The sequence below is a fragment of the Equus przewalskii genome, chromosome 19 (assembly GCF_037783145.1).
Source record: "Equus przewalskii isolate Varuska chromosome 19, EquPr2, whole genome shotgun sequence".
In the NCBI taxonomy this organism is placed as follows: domain Eukaryota; kingdom Metazoa; phylum Chordata; class Mammalia; order Perissodactyla; family Equidae; genus Equus; species Equus przewalskii.
In genome coordinates, this window is record NC_091849.1 from 33,661,201 (window position 1) to 33,679,216 (window position 18,016).

Sequence of the window (18,016 nt, forward strand, 5' to 3'; positions counted from 1 at the left end):
GTTGCAGCAAAAGAAGTTCTAAGAGGCAAATTTATAACAATACAAGCCCTCCTCATCAAAGAAGAAAAATCTCACATAAGTAATCTTAAACTACATTTAACACAACTATAAAAAGAAGAACAAACAAAGTCCAAAGTCAGCAGACGGAGGGAAGTAATAAAAATTAGAGTAGAAATAAATGAAATAGAGACTAAAAAAAAACAATAGAAAGGATCAATGAAACTAAGAAGTGGTTCTTTGAAAAGATAAACAAAATTGATAGACTCTTAGCCAGACTCACTAAGAAAGAAAGAAGACTCAAATAAATAAAATTAAAAATGAAAGAGGAGAAATTAGAGCCAACACCACAGAAATACAAAGGATTATAAGAGAATACCATGAAAAACCATATGCCAACAAATTGGAAATCCTAGAAGAAATGGATAAATTCTTAGACTCATACAACCTCTGAAAACTGAATCAAGAAGAAATAGAGAATCTGAATAGACCAATCACAACTAAAGAAAAACCTCCCAAAAAACAAAAGTCCAGGACCAGATGACTTCTCTGGAGAATTCTACTAAACCTTCAAAGAAGAGTTAATACCTGTCCTACTCAAACTATTTGGAAAAATTGAAGAAGATAGAACACTTCCTAACACATTCCACGAGGCTCAACATTGCCCTGATACCAAAACCAGAGAAGAACAACACAAAAAAGGAGAATTACAGGCCAACATTGCTGATGAATATAGACGCAAAAAACCTAAAGAAAATATTGCAAATAGAATACATTAAAAGGATAAGACACCATGATCAATTGGGATTTATACCAGGGATGCAGAGCTGGCTCACCATCCACAAATCAATCAATGTGATACACCACATTAACAAAATGAGGAATAAAAATCACATGATCATCTCAATAGTTGCACAGAAAGCATTTGACAAGATCCAACATCCAATCATGATTTTAAAAACTCTCAATAAAACAGGTATAGATGGAAAGTATCTCAACATCATAGAGGCCATATATAACAAACCCACAGCCAACATCATACTTGACAGTGAAAAATTGAAAGCCATCCCTCTAAGAACAGGAATAGGACAAGGGTGCAAACTCTCATAAAACCCCAAAGAATCAACCAGAAAACTATTAGAACTAATCAATAACTACAGAAAAATTGCAAGGTACAAAATCAACCTACAAAAGTCGGTTGCATTTCTATACACTAATAACGAATTTGCAGGCAGAGAAGTCACGAATACAATCCCATTTACAATCACAACAAAGAGAATAAAATATCTAGGAATAAATTCAACCAAGGAGGTGAGAAACCTATACACTGAAAACTATAGGACATTATTGAAAGAAACTGAAGACATAAAGAAATGGAAAGATACTCCATGTTTATGGATTGGAAGAACAAATATAGTTAAAATGTCTATATTACCTAAGCAATCTACAGATCCAATACAATCCCAATCATAATCCCAATGACATTCTTCACACAGAAATAGAACAAAGAATCCTAAAACTTATGTGGAACAATAAAAAACACTGAGTAGCCAAAGCAATCCCGAGAAAAAAGAACAAAGCTGGAGGCATCACAATTCCTGGCTGCAAAATATACTACAAAGCTATAGTAATCCAAACAGCATAGTATTGGCAAAAACAAAAGACAAAAACAACAGACAACACAGATCAATGGAGCAGAATTGAAAGCCCAGAAATAAGACCACACATCTATGGACAGCTAATCTTCAACAAAGGAGCCAAGAACATACAATGGAGAAAGGAAATTCTCTTCAATAAATGGTGTTTGGAAAACTGGACAGCCACATGCAAAAGAATGGAAGTAGACATTATCTTACACCATACACAGAAATTAATTCAAAATGGATTAAAGACTTGAAAGTGAGACCTGAAACCATAAAACTCCTAGAAGAAAATAGAGGCAGTACAGTCTTTGACTTCAGTCTTAGCAGCGTCTTTTCAAATACTATGTCTATTCAAGGAAGGGAAACAAAAGAAAAGATGAACAAGTGAAACTACATCAGACCAAAAAGCTTCTGCAAGGCAAAGGCAGCCAGGAACAAAACAAAAAGACAACCCATAAACTGGGGGAAGATATTTGCAAACATGTATCAAACAAGAGGTTAATTTCCAAAATATATAAAGAATTCATGTAGCTCAACAACAAAAAGAACAACTCGATCAAAAAATGGGCAGAGGATATGAACAGACATTTTTCCAAAGAAGATATACAGATGGCCAACAGGCATATGAAAAGATGTTCAACATCACTAATTATTAAGGAAGTACAAATCAAAACTACAATGAGATACCACCTCACACCCGTCAGTATGGCTATAATTAACAAGACGAGAAATAATGAATGTTGGAGAGGATGGGGAGAAAAGGGAACCCTCATACACTGCTGGTGAGAATGCAAAATGGTGCAGGCACTATGGAAAACAGTATGGAGATTTCTCAAAAAATTTAAAAAGAAATACCATACTATCCAGCTATCCCACTATTTGGTATTTATCCAAAGAACATGAAATCAACAATACAAAGAGTTCTATGCAGCCCTATGTTCACTGAAGCATTATTCACAATAGCCAAGATGTGGAAGTAACCCAAGTGTCCACCAACAGAGGAGCAGATAAAGAAGATGTGGTATGTATATACAATGGAATACTGCTCAGCCATAAAAAAGAATATTATCCCATTTGAAACAATATGGTTGGAACTTGAGGGTATGATATTAAGCAAAATAAACCAGACAGACAAAGGCAAACACTGTATGATTTCACTCATATGTGGAAGATCAACGAACATATGGATAAAGAGAACAGATTCATGGTTACCAGAGGGGAAGGGGGTCAGGGTGGGGAGGGTGAAAGAGGCAAAGGGGCACATATGTAGGGTGACAGATAAAAACTAGACTATTCGTGGTGAGCACAATGCAGTCTATACAGAAGCCAATATTTAAGAAGGTACACCTGAAATTAGACAATGTTATAAACCAATATGACCTCAATAAAATAATTTTTAAAAAATTGCTCAACAAGTTTTAGTCATTTTTATTGCAGTATGGTAAGTACTCTGTCACTAGAAATATTAAGTCACATAAAGAATAACTACATATCAAAACTATGGTGGAGTGTGAATTAATGCAAAACTTTGGATAGAGAGTTGTCCTTTAAAGTCCATTCTGAATCTGAGATATACATTGATATTAAAATAATATGTAATAAATATCTATAAGTAGAATTATATGTTTATATATATCTCCAAACATTTATATGTTTATATACATATATATTTATATATATATATCTATAAGTAGAATTTCATGTTTACATCAAAAAATTTCTAATCATAAATTATATGATTACATCAAAGGATGTAAGTCACAGTTTTTCCATAGTGTTCTATTTCCTGAACATTCTATAATGTATTCATTAGCAAAGTTTCTTATATCTTTCCTTAGGATAAAACAAGAGAAGGTGAATAATAAAGGGACACTGCCAAGAAAATGAGGAAATCGTAACAGGGCCAGGAGTAAGAAACTTAACACTTTTTCATATAAAATATTAACTATCCTAAAGCAGAGCTCTGCCAAAGGCTGACTTTGAGTCCTTTGTGGATCTCTCAGCCCCCAGCATACTTTGATTTGGACAGTTGGCCTTATCTCATTGTTAGGTTAAGTGCTATACAAAGATCCTTTCAGGTGCTGCACAAAAGTACTTTCCACGTAGATGGCCTCCTCCATCCTCTTTCTCTATGTGTATTCTGGAGGTGCCACTAAACTCAGTGACAGCATCAGGAGACAAACTTTGAAAACCTTTTCACTCAGATTAAATTATTGACTAACTTTCAATTTTCTTTAGTTTATCAGAGGCATCCCTAACTGTAAGAAGGTACAGATTATACTCTCCAATTAACAGCTATAATTCTGTCATGTGATCAATTACCAGGGGTGTGCTGCTCCTTGAGCCGCCAAAAGAATCACAGCATTTTTCAGTATTGAAATACCGGAAAGATCACAGTGCTTTCATTTCAACTGTGACAGATTAAGTAATTTTCCAAAATCTACAACACGAAGTTATGGTGCAATATGGACTAGATCAAAGGTCTCCCAACTTGCAGTCATCTTCCCTCCACCCCTTCAACTCCTAGACACACAAACATTTATTCATCAAAATAGTTCTGTCTTCAAGTGAGAGCGATGAATGCCCCAAAAAGGCACTCAATTTATGTACACATCACTGACCAGCACAGAGCTGGCACACAATAGGGGCCCAATTAAAATTTTTCAGATCCAACTGGATCAAACCTTTAAAGTAGCAAATTAAAACAATGCTTCTAACAAAGGAAATCTAAGTTTCAGAAGACGACCCTCAAACTGAGTCTCTGACCAGCAACCAATGATGCTGTTCATTTCTGATGCTGATTGGTTCTCAACACTGAGATTATCCAATCCAGGAACAAAAAAATGAGGTCCCTGGTTGGCACTATTTGGGGATGTGAGTGGAAGAGAGTCTTAGTCCTCATTGAATGAGACTTGCCTTTTGCACCCTGTCTCTCCTGTTCTCCAGCATGCTGTGTCTGTGGTTCCCTGGAGGCTCCTGGATGGCAGCTCTGACAGTGATGCTGATGGTACTAAACCCTCCCCTTGGTTGGGCCAGGAACACCCAACGTAAGTGCACACCTTGGGTAGTGAGCTGTTCTGGGATAGGGGGAGGAAGGGAGTTAACTTTGTCACTGTGTCCAGGCCATTCCCCTGAGAAAATTGTGTCATTTTCTTCAGTGACCACCCATCTTTATCATATGGCTCCCCAATCTTTCCACAACAGAAGGGGCCTGGATGCTTGTCCTCTCTATGAGAGCTGCATGAGGAGCCTCTATGAATAGGCTATTTCTTCTCATCTTTCCTCCAATGAAATCTCTCCAGCCTTGCATCCCATTCCCTCAGGATCCTGAGAAGAATTAGAAGTAACAATTTCAAAATAACTCTCATCCAGTAACCCTCTTTTTTATGTTGAGTTATGCCAGAAAAAGGGAAAGTTTCTCTGAAAATTTTATGAGGAGTCAAAAAGAATCAGAAAGATCTCTCCTGGAAGATCCTGTGTCATGTCCTCAACAGGATCTCTGATGTTGGTGCCTCTCCCCAACAGGTGAGGATGCATCAAGAGCTTCCCCCATTACCTTCTTTTCTTTCTCCCTGAACCCCAATGTTTATAAGGCCTGTATCCCTGTCCGGGAGGGTCTCTGACAGAAGTTGGGATTAGTGCTCTCTATTTCTCCCATGGAAAGAACCCTGGAGCTGAAGCAAGGATTCTTAGAACTTAGAATTATTCTATAGTAAGGAGCATCTGTGGGGTGTTCTTTGATGCCTTAAAGAATTCGAGTCATTTTCTGGAAAACTGGCATGGGTTAGTGTTCATTATAAATCTATTTTGAACTTTTCTATGCTATCAGTTTCTCCTACATTTCCCCTTTCTCTGGCCTGAGTCCACAAGAAAGGATTCAACTAGTACAGAATAAATTGTATGAAATTCTATTTTCATAGGCCAAAAATAGTCAAATATCAGCAATTTCATATAGTTCAAAGCATACAACTGAACAGGATTACAGAGAGAGTACAAAACTTATTTATATCCCATAGGGCTGAAAGTCAGTAAACAAGTCAAGAGAACTCATTGCCCTCCTGGAGTCTTAGCCCCAAATGTCATAGGTTCATTTATCATGCCTTCTGTTTGCCTTAATTAACCATGTTTGTCTACCTCTACTTACAGTGCTTCCCTATTATTTCCCCAGCTATGTCATCACCATTATTGAAAATTCCCAAAGTTTACACAGACCCTCAGCACTGTAACGGACCCACTGAAAAAGATGATACTTAACGAAAATTTTCCTCTTTTTTAAAATCACCTGTTCCTTACCTTTGAATGTTCCTCCAACTGGTAGATGGAAAATAGGAAATTTGTCTGAACTTCTCACAGGAAGGAGAGGGATATAATGTGTCATCAGAATAAAAGAGTGTTGGAACTTGAGCCCATTCTTGCTTTCCAGGATCCCCACAATGATCAATTTCCAGAAGCCCAGGTTTATTCATTTAGCCACAAATATTTTTCTGAGGAACAATTATATACCAGGCTATGTTCTAGGCTCAGAGAATTCTACTTGAACAAGATAGAAAAGTCCTCTATTACCATGGAACTTACCTATGACAGGGAAGAAAGGCACCCCCATAAGCATTTAACAAAGAAAAAAATTCAGAAAGAAATAAGTGCTCTGAATAAAAACACATCAGAGTTATGGAACAGACAGAATGGATTCACCTGACTTCAGTTCAAGTGGCTGGGGAGCTCTCCCTGAGAAAGTGATATTTAGATGAGACATGAATGGTGAGAAGAAGCCAGTCACGTGAAGGATCTAAGGGACAAGTGTTCCGGGGGAGGCAACAGGGAAAAGGCTGAAGTGTGGGAAGATGTTTGCTGTGTTTGAGGGACAGAGAGAAGGCTAGAGTAGCTGAAGCAGAGTGAGCAAGTTGGGAAGTGGCAGACGATGAGGTTTGAGAAGTCAGGGGCCAGATCATAATAGGCCCTGATGACCAGGGTAAGAAATTTGAATTTTATTTAAAGAGAAATGTGAAGCTACTGAAGGGTTACAAAGAAAGTCAATTTATATTTATTTCTTAAACATAATCCTAGCTACCATATGGAGATTGCATTGTAGAGATTCGAAAGTAGAGCCAGGGAGACCATTTAGGAGCAGGGCAGAATTCTCCACGGCAGACATGCTGTGGCTTCCTTTAGTGTGGTAGTGACAAAGACAGTGGTCAAGATAAAGTGAACAGATTTGGTATGGAGTCTTGTATGACTTGTTAATGAATTAAAGTTAGGGGTTGGGGGATAGAAAAATTGAGCTTATTACTAAGGATTTCGTCTTTCACAGTAACTAGGCGGATGGTGGTACTGTTTATTATGATAGGGAAGACTGTGTGTGGAAATAATTTGAAGTGGGTGGTTAGGAGTAAAGGCTTTGCTTAAGTTTGAAATAATCATTGACTTTTATGTGGAGGTCTAAGGTGTCAGTTGAATATATGAGACTGGAGTTCAGGGGACCTAGAGCTAGAGGTATACATGTTGGTGTCACTGACACACGTACTGTGTTAAATTCCAGGAAAACAGAGGAGGCTACATAGAGAGAATGTGGTATGTAGAAGACAAGAAGATGGCAAGGGCCATGCCCAGAGAGCCAAGGGCCAATAAGTCAGCAAAGGGGAATGAGATGGAGGTAGAGTGATATCGATGAAAATCAAGAGAATGTGATGCATGGAAATGAAGGCAAGTAGATTCTTTTCCAGGAGGTGGCTTGGTCGGTTATGGTGAGTACCACTAAGAGATGGTTGAAGAGAGAACATGATAGAGAAATGAACACTGGGTCTGGTGGACCTGACATTTACAGTCAGCGCAGTATACAAAATAGAAACTAGATTTGACAGTTAGAAGAGAAAATGGGAGCTGAAGAAGTGAAGGAGATGACTCTTCTGGGTAGCCAACCCCAGAGAAAGACTGTGCTGGGATCAAGGAGTCAGCAGGACCTAAAATATAACAATAAAGGAGCCTGAAGACAAGCTTGGAGAACTTGAGAACCAGAGATGTTCAGTCATTAGCAAGGCAGCACCATGGTGCTTTGTAGGCAGATGTGATGGATGTGCAAAAAGCCATTAATTCATATATCCAATATTTATTAGTAACCTAGAAAACACCAGTTATTACCCTAGGTGATGAGGATGGAGTGATGAACAAAACAAGTCTGGTCACTATCAGCATGGAGCATCATAACATTTTGCAGTTACTATGTACCAGGCTTATAAATTTCGGTATGTAATTTTCATAGCTATCTTATCATATCTGTAGCAATGAAAATATATATATGGAATGTAAAATTCAAAGAGTTTCAGTAACACAGTGTCACATAGTTAGTACTAGAACACAGATTATATAGTCTAAATCTGAGTATATACAAAGTCCCTCTCTTCCACGTCAACATATTCCTTTTTTATTAGGTTCATGTATACTCCATTGTTACACGTAAACCAATGTTTCTGCACTTATGTGCTCAAAATGGTAATTAGTGATAAAATTAATAGAAGACAATTGCCAAATCATGATGAAGGTATTATTTGCTTTAGGAAGTTAAGGAATAGAAAGACCTTATGAGGTTGCATTCATAGGATTTATAAAAATTCAAATGGTAATGTATTTATTAAGTACTTATTATGTCATCAGCACTAGGAAGAGTCACTATTTAATTTCACAATTAATAATAATCCTGTGAGGAATGTGCAATTATTAAATTCATTTTAGAGATAAAGAAAAAGGCTGTTGAAAACTGACCCATTGGAAGAGTTTGACTTCAAATTCAGGCTTCCTGATCCTAGAGCTTGGGCTTCTAATCACCATTAGTGAATAATGGCTCAACTGGGTAAAATTGATAAAATTTCTGACGACGTGTGTGCCAGTTTGTGTCTTTGGGTAGGAGAGTGATGTAAGGCCTGCTACTTCCAATATGTAGGAGAAATTTAGATTCATTTTGAATTTATTATTTTTAAAGTCCCACATGGATTCACACTATCCGCAGGCCATCATGATCATGTGTTGAAGAATACAAAGAAGCATTAAACACACTCCTTCTGAGATTTTGTTAGCCAGTTGGGCTAGGGTTGCCAAACAAAATTCAGGATTAACAGATAAATCTGAGTTTCAGATAAACAACAATAATAATTTATCTGAAATCCAAATTTAACTGGGCATCCTGTAGTTTTATGTGCTAAATCTAGTAACCTTAAATTGGGCACACGAGCATGAATTAACAGTGCTAACCATACAAGCTACAGTGAGCAAAAACTTCACACATTTTTATTTTTAGACTTTCTCATGAGTCAAGAAGGTACTTAGAGAATTTCTGAATAGTGAGACAAATCTGGTATGATCCAGAGTACACTCCTGTCTTCCATCATTTCTATGGGGCAAAAGGAGCTTTGTTAAGATCTCTACTCAAAGTCTGGGGACCTGCTAATTTTTTGCAAACTGTCTATATGACAATGTCATCTCTTTCGCAGCTTTTCCCCTTCTGAGGAGATTGACTACAGAAATGAGAGTTCTACATCTGGCCAAGGCTGGTAATTTGATGCCTACTGGTATTATTGGGAGTAGGAGACTGAAAGTTAGAAAATGAATTAGTTGGGACATTGAACAGACATAATAGGTTGTGGCTATACTATAGTACCATAGATAAGTAGTGGACCAGCTACAGAGAAACTATGAAAGAAGATGATGTGAAGGATAAATTGTATAACTTGGTGGCTAAAGTGTTCTGGTACCAATTCCAATGTGTAGGGAGTTTTTCCACACCACCAAGCAATTATCCCACGCCAGCTGGGTGTCCTACAATTCAACTCAATTCTGACACTAGCTACGTGGAGATAGCATCAGATCCCACAGGTTAAGGACTCAGTCCTACACGACAGCCCCCTCCCACTTCAGATGCCAATGGTAAGTTCAAGTTGTCACCTGTGCTTCTGACCAAAGGGCTATAGAATGGAGGTTCCCGTGACCCCCTCCTTGGGTTTGATTAATTTGCTAGAGCAGTTCACAGACCTCAGAAAAACATTTTACTTACTAGATTACTGGTTTATTATAAAAGGATATAACTCAGGAACAGCTAGATGGAAGAGATGTACAAGACAAGGTATGGGGAAGGGGTACAGAGCTTCCATGCTCTCTAAGTGCAGCATTCTCCCACAAATCTTCACATGTTCATGAACCAAGAACCCCTCTGAAACCCGTCTTTTTGGGCTTTCATGAGGGTTTCAATACATAGACATGATTGATCGAATCATTGGCCATTGGTGATTGAACTCAATCTCCAATCCTCTCCCCTCCCTGGAGGTCAAGAAGGTGATACTGAAATTTCCAACCTCCAATCGCATGGTTGAATCTCCTGGCACCCAGGCCCCATCCCAAGGTGGAATCCATAAGTTATCTCATTAACATAACAAAAGACACCTTTATCGCTCTCATCACTTATAAATTCCCTAAGTTTTAGTAGCTCTGTGCCAGAAAAGGGGACAAAGACCAAATACATATTTCTTACTATAAATTGCAGTATCAGAGTGACTGATTGGCAACGCAAAGAAATTAGTAAACTGCGGTCATGAAAAAATTTATTTTGTTGGAAAAACAGCTCTGCATTGGGACCAGATTCCTAAAAAGCATAACTTTAACGTAGGACCTAGATTTTCAACAGAGGTAATATTGGCAAATTTGTCAGTTTAATTCTCAGCTGCCCCATTATTAGCAGTGGCTTCTTCACCACAGTTTTTTCAGGTGGTTTACACCAGTGGTTCTGGCCAGAGACAGCTCACCACCCTCCTCCCTGCTCCTTCTCACCCCAGAACATTTGGCAATATCTGGAGCCCTTTTTGGTTGTCACACTGGGAGTTTCTGGTGACAAGTTGTGGGTAGAGGCCAGGAATGCTGGTAGACAGCTTACTATTTACAAAACAGCCCTCACCACCCCCAACCACAAAGAATCATCTGGTCCAAAATGTTACAGTGCCGAGGTTGGAAACTCTACTTTATGCTGTGCTTCTTCTAAAAATTCTACACTCACGCTTTAAGCACACACCCTCCAATTCAGTTCTTCATGGTTTCTTTTAGCTTCTTTCATTACCAAAAAAACTAGACAGTTGCACACATCCATCACTTCTTGTTGAATCCATTCAATCAAGGCAAGCTCAAGATCTTCGTTTTTATTTTTCGCCTTTTGCAATGTTTTTCAAAATTTCATGAAAATGTTCAAGATTTCTTGGTTATGACATCTCTGTTAACTTTCAACAACTTGCCTTTTTAAATCACAAATAGTGGTGACCGCTGCAAATATTTTTCAGTAAAGTGCCTCAAATTTCTGAAGTAATTCTGCTTTCCATACTACTGATGCTATCAGAAGCTTCCATTCGTTCATCTCACTTTTAACCCCAGGGTTATTCTTTAACTCTTTTTTGACATTTTCACAGTTCAATTAAATGTAAAGACAAAAACCTCAAAAATGTGTGCATTTATATGATATGTATGTGGATATTTATACATATGTGCATGTCAGCACATTGAAGCTACAGAAGCACGTACAACCAATAAGAGCTGAGAGACACATTTGACCCTATACCTCATCAGGTCAGAGACTCCAAATGAGTTCTGACACCAAATTTTTTTAAAAATCTGGTTTCCTGAGCTATCTGGATTTAGAAAAGCAGAAAAAGGAGTGTAGATCTGTATTGAGATTATGGTTTTAATCTCTTTAAAACTCTTCAGGCGTTTCCCACTACAGTTGGTATAAATTCAAAATCCTAACATCACCTACAAGGCTTGTAAGTCCTCCGCTCCACTTGATTTCTCCAGTCTAGCCTTTTACCTCCTTCCTCTCACTGTCTCTGCTTCAGTGAACTGGTTTCTTCTGGTTTCTTGAGGAAATTCATCAATTCTTTCAAGCTTCTCCACGTGGTGTTACCTTTACCTGAAATGTGCCTCCCTTTTCCCCAAACATATACACACACCCACTCTTCTCTAGCTCACATCACCTTAACTTTTCCTGTCACATCTTAAATGTTACTCTCAGAGACCACTTCTCTGGCGCCCTGAGGTAATTGAGATCATCCTGTTATTCTCTGTCCTAAGACTCCACACCTTTGTTTTGACATTTCTCACTCCATAAAAATTCTTGCGCGGTTGAGTTTTGTCCATCATTTTCACTAAATTTTAAGCTTCACGAGTGGAGGGAAGATGTCTGTTTTTCCCTTCTTTTGATTTCCAGGGGACAGCACTAATAAAGTATTTACAGAGCGAATGAGTTGGGAAGAGTTTAAGGAACAGCTGAAGAGCTGTGGGATGAGAGGAGGGAGCGGTGAGCGTCTTTCAGGTGGAGGCGTCGGGTGGTGGTGGAGACAAATCCTTGTCCAGCTCCAGTTGCTGTTTAGAGGTCTGCAGCCAAGCACGGAAGCCCAGTGGATCCTGAATGGCTCCGGACCAGAGAGATTTTCCCCGCCCGGCCAGGTCTCCCTCCTCCGCGGGCAGATGAAAGATGACCCTGTGCAGTGCTGGTAGTTCGTGCGTGGTGCCTGTGGAGCCAGTCAGGGGTGCCTTCGTGCCCCCTCGCGTGCCTGGACGCTCCTCACTGGTGGGCGTCGCCATCCATCTCTTCTCGGGAACCCGCCTGGGTGACCGGATCCTTCCTGTCCCCACAGCACATTTCCTGGAGTATAGTACGTCCGAGTGTCATTTCTCCAACGGGACAGAGCGAGTGCGATACTTGGACAGACTCTTCTATAACGGGAAGGAGTACGTGCGCTTCGACAGCGACGTGGGCGAGTACCGGGCGCTGACCGAGCTGGGGGGGGGCGAGTACTGGAACGGGCAGCAGGACATCCTGGAGCAGAAGCGGGCGAAGGTGGACACGTATGCAGACACAACTACGGCGTCAGCGAGAGCTTCCTGGTGCAGCGGCGAGGTGAGCGCGGGGGAGTGTGTGTGTGTGGGGGGGGAGAAGAGAGAGACAGAGAGAGAGAAACCGAGACAGAGACAGAGACGGAGAGACTCAGTCCCGGTGAGTGTGTAGGACTGTGAGCGAGTACAAGTTACAAGGGACCGTGTGAGAGGGGGTTGTGGAGAGGGTGTGTGGTTTGTCAGTGTGTGATTGTGGGGGGACAGCGTGTGTGTGTGAGGGGTGTACTGTGAGCTGAGGTGGGACAGAGAGAATGTGTGTGTGGGTGGTGGGGGGAGTGGGCCTGGGGTCTGAGAGGTGGGAGAGAGGGGGCAGGTGTGAGGTGGTGGGTGCAGGAGGGTGGCTGTGGGGGCGGGCAGTGGCAGCGCAGGGGGCTGGAGAGGGGGGAAATGTTGGTTGGGGTGAGAGGCCAGGCATGGAAGGAGGGAAATTGAAGGTGGTGTCTGTGGTTGGGGTGAAGGTCAGGGGAGGAGAGAGCAGGACTGTAAAAGGTTTGGGAGAATGTGAAGGGTTACTCACAGACTGATCTTGGCACACACTCTTCCTCATCCTGAAACTCCTAAAGTAAGCATTGCTGTGCATAAGCATTTCAACGACAGTGAAATCTGTGGGAGAGACTAATATGGACGGACCGAGTGGGAGGAGGAAACACCCAGGCACCTCTGACCTTTCTGAGGCTTCTTTTAGGTCTCAATTTCCTGCTACTTTTTTTTAGTGTATATATTTTTGCGTAGTTGAAATGATGGTGAAAATAGTTTTTTGAATAATAATTTTACTTAACATACTGATGTGACTATTTTTATAATGCTAATAGTATTTAAGTAGTTACAGGTTGTTCCTTTGTATAATTGTAGCACAATTTACTTCACATTCCACTTTGTTAGGTTTTTTCAATATTGCCACTCAGTTGGAAATTTATATCTTTTTTTAAATTTATATTTCTTTTATTTATAAGGTTATTATATGTTTTCACACATTTATTGGCCAGTTGTAATTGTTGCTCCAAGCATTATCTATTATCTGTCATATCAGGGTCCTAGTGTTTTCTCAGTGATTTTGTGGGTTCTCCATGCAGTAGGATTATTAACACTTTGCTGATATTTGAGTCAACATCTTCTCCAGTTTGTCGTTTATATTATATTTTGATTATTATTTTTTATGTTAAGAATTTAAACATTTTTGCTTAATGAGGTATGCTGAAAAATTTTTACTAATGATATACCATCAGTCTTAAATTTTCTGTTTTGTAGTACTGTAAAAATGTTGCACCCCCCAGTTTCCCCTTTCTTGAAAATAATCTTATTTGTTGAGGGCCTGGTAGTGTCAGAGGTTGTCTCAGATGCTAAGCACAGTATTAATGGGTCCCAGATCCTACCCTGACCTCAAATGTCAGTTTAGAAAGAGAGATAATTATAAATTATAACAACTCTAATAATAGATATGGCTTTTTGGCAAAGAAGAGAGATTGATGAACTGAGTGTAAAAAATAACTTTTTAAGTGAATGGCTTTCCTTGCTCTTCCCCTCTCCTTCAGGACTCATGTTTTTCTTAGGATTCAACTCATAGATTTAGAGATCACCTCTGTCTGTTGCTGCTTGGTCCCAGGATAGAACCATTTCTGTAGTGCTCTAAGCTGTGAGTGCATCGAGGTACCCTCTTAGGATTTCATCCCCTATCTCCATCTATCGTACCACTGTTCCCCAATTTATCCTACTACTGTGAATCATATTTTATTTACCATAAACAACAACAGTAAATAGCTAACAAAATTGAAGGCTGCCAGCCATTGTTTTATATATTTTAGGTCCATTGTTCCTCATATAACCCCAAGAGATAAGTTAGCATTATTACCCCCACTTTATGGGTGAGACAGCTGAGGCATAGAGGAATTTAAAAACTTTCCTATGATCAACCAGTAAGGAGAAGAAGAGCCTAGATTTGAACCCAGGCAGCCTAGCTCCAGAAATCATGCTTTTAATTAATACACCCTATGGTCTTACAAAGCTTTGTAAATACTTCAACAATGAATAACTATTTCAAGATATGAAAAAAAAATCCACAATTTTCCTCAACACCTCTTGAATCCAATGGGCCCATAAGCGTTAAATTCAGGACTCACAACTCTGGCTCCTGTTCAGCCACATGGCAGCTTTGAGGGAGGCTTGGGTTTGGACAGAGGCAGAAAGGCAGCCAACCAAGGAGACTTACTCTGTCTTCCTCACTTATTCCCTCCACCTTCTCTCTCCTAGTTGAACCTACAGTGACTGTGTATCCTGCAAAGACCCAGCCCCGGCAGCACCACAACCTCCTGGTCTGCTCTGTGAATGGCTTCTATCCAGGCCACATCGAAGTCAGGTGGCTCCGGAATGGCCAGGAAGAGGAGGCTGGAGTCATCTCCACAGGTCTGATCCGTAATGGAGACTGGACCTTCCAGACCCTGGTGATGCTTGAGACAGTTCCTCAGAGTGGAGAGGTCTACACCTGCCAAGTGGAGCACCCAAGCCGGACAAGCCCTGTCACAGTGGAATGGAGTGAGCAGCTTTCTGACCCCATAAATTCCTTGCCCACCAAAGAGGGGACTTTCCTTATCCCTGAGTGTCAGGTTTGTCCTCTCCCTACACCATATTTTCATTCACTCCGTGTTCTCCTTTCCTTCAGCATAAGATATTGGGGGTAGCACTGTGATATCCTGTGATAGAATTCTCTGATAGTTTATAGATATCTTCTGATAGTTTCGACAAATACCTATACCCCCCGGGGAAGCAATTATGCCTGGCATGTATAAAAGAGATTATCCCTGTTTTGAGCCTTCCTGTGATATCATAGTTCATGGTTCCCCCTTGGCCCTGGGTACCAGTCCCCTGCCTCAGGCTGGGCTTGTGCTCCTGGCACTGTTGCTCTGAGCTCTTCATTGTGATCTGAGAAGAGGCACATCCTCTACAATGTAGGGACCTTCCTGACACAAGGGAAGTCCAATCTTGGCTCATCTTCTATAAACTCTGTCACCCTCGACAAGCTTGTCTGCCTCATGCAGTCCAGGCTCCTTTTCCTTCAGATGTTGAGCTTGTGATATTTAAATGAGTTTAATGCTTGAACTTTGCAGTTACCCAGAGTGATTTTTGAATCTCTTTTCCAGAAATGGCCAATTATTGCAGTTCTCCCAGGGCAGCCTTCTCCCATTCTCAAAGCTCTCAGTCCCAGAGTCTCAATTAGAGAAGTCGGATTTGGGGTAAAAATCACTAAAACTAGCTTCTTTTCTCAGGGGCCCCGTCTGAGTCTGCGCAGAGCAAGATGCTGAGTGGAGTCGGGGGCTTCGTGCTGGGGCTGCTCTTCCTTGGGGCGGGGCTGTTCATCCACCGCAGAAACCAGAAAGGTGAGGACTCTGCTGGCAGCTGAGACTCCCCACAGGCCTTTTGGGGAAGAATCATGGCTTTGCTCAAGTTAGTTCTCTGTGTACCAGTGACCCTGTATAAAGACCTTCTGTAACTGAGCAACCTCAAATTTCCTGGAAACCCAGAACTCAATCGACCATGGTTACTATGTTGAAACATAAGAGGTTATGGCTGTACAAGTAAGAAAAGGGTCAATATGCATGGAGATCTTGGGTTGAGATCCAGGGGCAAATGCAGGAAGAGCCATTAAGGCTGATGAAGTTACACTGGATTTGTGTGGCAGAAACTTCATGGGTCATACACTCAGTTTCTGCTCTCCTCTCCACCCTGGTATCATATCATGTGTGTTGTGGTGTTAGCGAAATCTCAGGTAGTGAGCCAGCGGCTGGGGACATTGTATTTGGGGGCAGACTTGCCTCCATATCTTTTAAGTTATGTGTTCTCTTCTCTTTCTCAGGGCATGGTGGACTTCAGCCAACAGGTAATGTTCTTTAATCTTTTAGAGATAGGTTTGGGTCTCCTGGAACAGATGGTAGAGATGACAAGACAAGAGAAGAAATAATGGGAATGACATTGAATTCTGATCAGGCAGTTTGCAGTAAAGCTTCTTCTCTCCACTTAATAAATGCCCTGCTCTCTAAAGTAGCGTTGGCTCAGGGTGACAAAAGAATTTTTTCTCCTTCTGACTGCAGAGCTTTATCATGAGGCCCTGAGAGAGGGGAAAAGAAGCTGCTTGTAGGGTTAGGTCTGGAAGCAACACTCTCCTCTGTCTTCTGCAGGGCTCCTGAGCTGAAGTGAAGATGGCGACCCTCAAGGAGGAACCTTCTATCCTAGCTACTTCGTAGCGTGAAAAGTTTTCCAACTTGGCTCTTATTCTACCAAAAGAATGCTTTCTCAGGATCTGGTTTGCTCCTGGTTCAGTGACCCTGCAGAAAATGCCTTCCCTGCTGGCTTCCTCAGACCCTTCCCTAAGCCTAGAAGTCCCCAATATTGAGTGCAGTACCTCATCTTCCTTCTTTCCCGGTCACCTTTGTATTCAACCCTTACTGCCTCCTGTGCATCTGAACTCACATTCTGCCCACATTTCTTTGTAAAGTTTTTCTCAATGAAACATGGAGTGAAAGTCATCTGCTTCATACAACTTCAAGGACAAGAATTAGAAAGAAAAGAGAAGAGGAGAGTTGCATTACAAAACAGTAATGGTTTTCATTTATATTGTTGAATTTTGGTCACATATGGATCGTGAAGTTTTTCTTGCTTCCATCCCCAGTTTTTCTTGTGTTTTCTGCATTCTGTAATTAAGTATATTTACCTGAGCTCAGAGAAAGCCCTTAATGACCCCATATCATAGTGATCTCCTACCTCTATTCCTTCTCAAAAACAAACACACAAGGTCCTTCATATCATGGGATACAGAGAGGGACATCAAGTATAAAAAGTGCAAGTAACTTGTGGTGGTAGTTACACAAATCTACAAATGTGATAAAACATATGTATAGAACTATAAACACATTGTACCAATACCAGTTTCCTGGTCTTGATATTGTACTATAGTTTCTTAAGATATAGCCATTTAAGGAAACTACATGAATGGGTACACAGGATCTCTCTGTACTGTCTTTGCAAAGATCTGTGAGTCTATAATTATTTCAAAATAAAAAGTTTTAAAATATTTGCTGTCAACCAAGAATACTCTGACCAGCAAAGTTGTCATTCAGAATTGAAGGAGGAATAAAGAATTTTCCAGATAAGCAAAAGCTAACAGAGTTCATCACCACTAGACTAGCCTTCTAAGAAGTGTTAAAAGGACTACTTAGGCTGATACGAAGGGCATTAATTAGTGACAAGAAAACATATGAAAGTATAAATCTAACTGGTAAAAGTAAATATGTAGTAAAGGTAGTAGAGTAATCACTTATAAAGCTAGCATAAGGGTTAAAAGACAAAAGTAGTAAAAATAACTATAACTAAAATAGTTTGTTAAGGGATATACAAGATAAAGAAAGATGTAAATGGTGACATCGAAACTTAAAATGTGGAGAGTAAAATGTAGAGCTTTAGAATGC

The 18,016-nt window shown here is 40.3% G+C and overlaps 2 pseudogenes; both read left to right on the forward strand.

Annotated features, from left to right (window-relative positions):
* LOC103544127 (H-2 class II histocompatibility antigen, E-S beta chain-like) overlaps positions 1 to 17,622 on the forward strand; it is a 37,774-nt pseudogene extending 20,152 nt beyond the window's left edge.
* LOC103545541 (DLA class II histocompatibility antigen, DR-1 beta chain-like) lies at positions 4,517 to 17,622 on the forward strand (annotated as a pseudogene).
* Positions 17,623 to 18,016: the final 394 nt, after the last annotated feature.